This window comes from Pogona vitticeps, chromosome 8, assembly GCF_051106095.1.
Source record: "Pogona vitticeps strain Pit_001003342236 chromosome 8, PviZW2.1, whole genome shotgun sequence".
NCBI classification, from domain to species: domain Eukaryota; kingdom Metazoa; phylum Chordata; class Lepidosauria; order Squamata; family Agamidae; genus Pogona; species Pogona vitticeps.
In genome coordinates, this window is record NC_135790.1 from 17,466,684 (window position 1) to 17,472,683 (window position 6,000).

Below are 6,000 nucleotides of genomic sequence, written 5' to 3' on the forward strand. Positions count from 1 at the left end.
GCATAGCGACGTTAATCGGTGCAGCAAAAATCACTGCAAAGCGATTTCATGGCTACGTGATTTTAAAAAGCCCATAGGAATACATTTAAACCCCTTCAATGTGTTCCTATGGGCTTAAAACTCACCTTAAAGCGAAAATCCTCCATATGGTGGCCATTTTCGCTGCCCGGTAAGCGAGGAATCTGCGTGAAAACACAGCAGGTGGCCATTTTTTTTTTTACCCGGTGGCCAATTTGGAACCGCCGATCAGCTGTTAAAAAATCATTGCTTTGCGATGATCGGTAAGCGAAACAGGGTACCGATCATCGCAAAGCGATTTTTCCCCATTTAAAACATCGCAATGCGATTGCAAAAGCGATCACAAAAAGTTTGTTGTATGCGATTTCATTGTTAAACGGGGCGCCCATTAAGCGAGGCATTGCTGTATTTGCACAGTATCTCATGTTCCTAGATCAGAGGTGTTTCGAAGAACTGAATTTGCTACACACATATTCCAATAGAAACTTCTTTCATGTAGAAGTATGCGGTGCTAGAGGATCACAAAAAATGATCTCTACTATGGTTGCTGGACCAGGGGGCAAAACCAAGAACTGCTGAGATGTGGCGGAAGTCCCTCTGTGCCAAAACATTTTTAAGGGCTTTTTCCGACTCAGTGATGAAGCAAAGATTTGAGCGAGTGCAACTCAAACAGCAGAAAACACGCCTTTTTAACTTTAGGTACACAAATGTTGCCATGCCCGCTCTGCCGTAAGCAGGCTAAAGAAGAAACACGATATTGGCCTCAAAGCTCCATGGACATATTGCCTTCATGTTTTCCAAAAACCTCTTGAGATACATCTCCTTGCCTTTTGAAATACAAACGGGGGCATGAGGGCAAAGTATTTTGGTTTCTGGCAAAATGGAAGAGAAGCGACAATGGATTTCTTCTAAATCTATTTCGTGCCTGTTGAAAGCAGATCTTTTCATAATGGAAATAACTCACACATTTCCAAAATGAAGCTTCTTGTCTGAAAGCAGTGAAGCTGATCGTATTCCTTATGTGACTTTTGTGGTTAGAGGCCTGAGGCTAAGCTGCCTTCATTATGATAGCCACCTACACCAGTTCTCCTCAAGTACATGAAAAAGCTGCCATAAGTTACTAGCTGTTCTGCACCCTCACATTTCACAAGGTCCTAGAAATAGATACACTGGGTCCAGCTTGAAAAATCAAACCATCCAGTCTATTCTTTCCTTCATCCAATGGAGGAATTTCTCACCGGCTGCCTGTTTTAGACTTTGAGAAGCCTGTTTTCTCTTCCTCTTATTCTCGAACCAAAGAAACGAAAGATGGGAAAGGTTATGGCATTCGCTTTCTTAGCTCTGCTCTCCTTTAACACAGGTAAGCTTCAGAAATGGGGAGAACTACAGTCTATAAAGCAAGAATGGTGGGGTGCTTAGGCTCTTTGTACCGTTTTGGGGGGCCCAGCATACCTTCATTGCTGAAGGAGAACATTTCAGGAAAAATAGAAGCATGCGTCCTCAGGAGCTGCTGGAACACACTGTGATGATTTGTGTTTTTATGTGTATTAGAATGGGATATGTAGTCCTAAGATTGTCCCAATAGCATCCATTTTGATTTAAAGTCTGTTCTGTAGTAGGAAAGTTTTACATGCTGTTTCAGAGAAGCTTCGCTCTCTGGTTATCTCGTTGCTAAGCTGAGTAGAGAGCAGAGACTTTCGTAGTCAAAATAATTCTGCCACAAAGAATGATAACAACTGAAGCTCCATGAGAAAGTTAGGCGGGACAACAAGACCCAGGAGGCATTCTGGGAAGAAGAAGAGTGAGGAGAAGAAAAAAAAAAGATGGAGTTTGCCTGAGAAAGGGGCAGACACGTGCTTTTCCCTAAATGGACTATTTTTCCTACCATGGACTGGTTTTCATCTAGCATCAGCCTTTGAAGACCCAAGACACGTGAGATGGACTATGTTATCCTTTATATTAGTTAGCATAGTTTCATTTCTTTATTTTTTCAGCTGGAGTGGGGGGAGTGGAGTGTTCCGTTGGTCTTGAATGAAAATGTACCTACTAAACCATTTTACTATTAACTGAAATCTTTTCTAAAGCAAATCTTTTCAATAAAGCAGTAATGTTTGAAACTGCAGGTGTTAGTCCTTGCACAGACGGGCTGAATGTCTAATTGGCCACGTGTGTTTGCTACCCTAAGTTATAGAGCCAGATTGTTCTGAGTATGTGTCTGTGTGTGTTGCTTTCTTACTAAGGAGATTGGCCTCTGAGGAAGAAAATTTAGACAGAACCCGGCTGAGTTTCAAGTGGCTCTGCTCAGCAGTTAGAGGTTTGTCTGGTTTTCGTACTCGTCCCAATTTCCGGCACCCCCATAAATCTTCTTGGAGATACGGGGCTGCTTACACACACCATTCTCCCATTAAATACTACCAGTTCCACCTCTTCATCTTGCTTTGGCCCCAGATAACACTTTTGGAAATCCGGAAGTGACCTTCTAATGACATTAAGGTTCATCGGAACAGATTGGTATGACCCCCGATATTTGTATTTAGAAGAGCCTTGGTTATGATTGCAGTAATGCAAGGACTGCTGCTCAGTTCACTTGAGGACAGTTTTTTATTTACATTTCTTAAATACTGTACTTGTAGATTAAACAGAGGATCAATAAATCAGGCAACAGTCATGGATAATGATGGGTATTTAGATGTGCCACATCTATAATTCTGTCAGATCTGCTTTGATTTGGATTCCTGGTTGAGAAGGTTAGACTTGATGGCCCTTTCTACAGGCCCTTTCTAACTCAACTATTCTATGATTCAATGATTCTATGATTCTTTCCAATGCCTGGGATTCTTCTGTAGCTAGTAAATCGCTTCGTGTTTTCCTTTCAGGTGATGCTATTACCTGTTTTTTCTGTAAAAATGTTACAGAAGACAATACCTGTGTGCATAGTGAAAACACTTGTGATTCGGGATTGTGGCGGTACTGTTACTCTCGGCTGATTACTAAAGGTGAGGCAATGGTTACTGTTGGAAAGCAGAAAACGCTCAGCTTTTAAGACAGTCTGCTGTAGGGACAGGAAGCCCATACTGATCTTCAGTGACTAGCCTCTATATTTCTCATGCCTTTATGGTGATCAGAAACGCATGTGATGACATTTTTTACAAAAATTCGTTCCACCAGCATTCAAGATAAACCTCGCTTTCTGAACAATGGTTTCTTAGATCTCACGATTGCTGAGGAAAATCCTGCTAACCTCACATGCCCTCAAACATCTGCCAAAGTCTAATAGGCTTGGTTCTTCTCCATGTCATTTGTTCATATATTTTATATTCTTGATGTTATAAAATAACATTTCTCCTAGAAGTTCATTCAGACTTAAGCAAGCATTGCTAGAACAATCCTTAATTCATTAATGGCTAATTCACCACTCTTCCCCATAAATTACTGCAACTTAATTAAGGAGGAATTAAATATTATTATATTAATGTCAGGATCCTATTGCTTATATATACCAGCATAAGTAAATGTAAAGCTTTCTATTGACAATTAAGTCCAGTCGTATCCAACTCTAGGGGCCAGTGCTTATCCCCATTTCTAAACCAAAGAGCCTGCATTTGTTCGTAGACACTTTCCTTGGTCGCGTGACCAGCATAACTAGACACAGAATGCAATTACAGTGGTGCCTCACTAGACAGTTACCCCACATGACATTTTTTTTTTGCTAGACATTGGCTTTTTGCGATCACTATTGTGATTCGCAAAACAGTGATTCCTATGGGGGAATTTCGCTGGACAGTGTTTGGTTCCTGCTTTGCAAACCGATTTTCGCTAGGCGACGATTTTGACAGCTCCCTCCGCGCTCGTAAAGAGGTGTTTTGGGGACCTTAGCTTCACAAGACAGCGATTTAAACAGCTGATCAGCGGTTCGCAAAGCGGCTTTCCCATGGCTGATCTTCGCTAGACAACAACAATTCTTCCCCCACTGGAACGCATTAAACAGGTTTCAATGCATTCCAATGGGGAAATGCTGTTTGCTAGACAATGATTTTGCTACACAGCGATTTCAGTGGAATGGATTATCATCATCTATCGAGGCACCACTGTACCTTCCCACTGAGGTGGTACCCATGCATCAACTCACATTTGCATGCTTTTGAACTACTAGGTTGGCAGGAGCTGGGACAAGCGACGGGAGCTCACCCCCTCACACGAATTCAAATTGCCAAACTTTCGATTGGCAGCCCATTGGCTCAGCAGTTTAACCCACAGCCTATTGCTATGATTTAAGAAGTCGCCACTTGTATTCCTCATTACATGTCAGTTGTGTGACTTGAGACATGAAGAGGCATGTAAGCAGAGTCTCCTTAATAAGCCACTGTTTGCCACCCGTTTCAGCAAAATGGGAGCCGTGAACTTGAGAGCCACGAACTAAAGCACGAACCAGGCCAGCTCATGCTTCTTTTCATTTCACAGTTCATTTCATGCCCATCTCTATTTGTAATTAAAGGAAATTAAATGTTTTCCTCTTTCACTGAAAACTGGTTCTATGGAAGTAAGGAGCCAACTTAGAGTTTTGCAGACATATTTTGCTGGAAAAACACAATGTTGATGTTCAAAAATGGTTATTAGGGGGAACATTGTGGCACAGGCTGTGTGTCCAAAAAAATAAAATAAAAAGGCTGCATGTCACCTGTAGGATGCAGTTCGCTCACTTCCAGAAGTGAAAGCCTCTCCAATTTATTAGGGACCTCAGATGAGACCACCATTTTCCTCACCATTTCTCCTTGGAATTCAAGAAACTAGAGAACAGGATAATGAGTTTTGTTTTTTTGTGCAGCCTGGCTAAAAAAGGAATGGGGTTCCTCCAAATTCTGAAGCCGTGTAGGAAACAGCCAAGGGATTTATTTATTTATTTATTTATTTTATTTATATCCCGTGTATCTAGTCAATTAAGACCACTCTAGGCGGCTTACAGCAGAATATAACAATATACATAGTTACATGCATAGATACATGCACCATGAGATCCACAGACACGCACAGAGGCATGTCATCAATACAGGATAAGCAGGGATAGCCAAACCATCTGGAAGACCAGAGCAACTGTCTCTGATGGCAGATGCCGAGGATGAGCTGGGAGAGTCTTCCACTTGTTTCTCCAAGGCTCCCTGTTCTTTCTCTTTGACACATGGCCTGAACTCCTCAGCAGCTGAAAAGCCCATACACTGCAGATTTACTTAGACATCAATGCTGTGTCAGATTTCCAACATAGCAAGAGTAGCAGAAATGTTTCAGTCTCAACATTAGCACAGTGGAGGGTTTGTACTATGTTGTGTGTTGTTGTTGTGATTCTACTCACCCAAGACATTTTGTGGTCTGAGGAGAACACACGATGGTTTCTGTCCCCTATATTCCTTATATAGCAGTTGACCAGATTGAATAGCCCCCTCCACCCACCAATGTCCCTGAAGGCACAGACGTATTTCCTAGGGTTTCCCAAGGATGATACTGGAAGGGACGAAAGGCATAGTTGGGCAATAGGTTTCTACACCACCAGGCTGAGAAATCCAATATATATCTAGCTTTCCCCTGCTGTTCTTTCCAGGAAAAAATGTGATAGGTGTGGACCGGGGTTGCAGTGACGTATGTCGTGTCCTGAAGAAGAAGAAGGAAGACTTTGAGGAAAAGATGGTGTGCTGTGCCCGAAACCTTTGCAACTACCACAACTTCTGGACTAATCAATGAATCAGTGAATCAAAGTCATTATTGCGGAGGGTTTGCAAGATCTCTACAATTCTGTTAATGACCAGTTCTGTTGCTGAATCATTTCTCTCAGAAAAAAAACAAAATGACCACCACATAAATCTTGACGGATGAGTCACAAATGCACTAATATGGATGTTGCTTTGATGTGCTGTCTGTCTGTCTGTCTGTCTGGCCAGCCTCCTAGAGAGCTCAGTGGTTTAGATATCTACCCTCAGGGCTCAAGGTTAG

General features: G+C 42.1%; 1 long non-coding RNA gene across 1 annotated transcript in view; it reads left to right on the forward strand.

Annotated features, from left to right (window-relative positions):
• The window catches only part of LOC110069912 (uncharacterized), a 44,965-nt gene extending 39,224 nt beyond the window's left edge, over nt 1-5,741 (forward strand). Inside the window, exons 4-5 of the long non-coding RNA XR_012080853.2 lie at nt 2,895-3,014; nt 5,612-5,741. This is a non-coding gene — a long non-coding RNA (uncharacterized LOC110069912). The remainder of the gene's footprint in view (nt 1-2,894; nt 3,015-5,611) is intronic.
• The last annotated feature ends 259 nt before the right edge of the window (nt 5,742-6,000 follow it).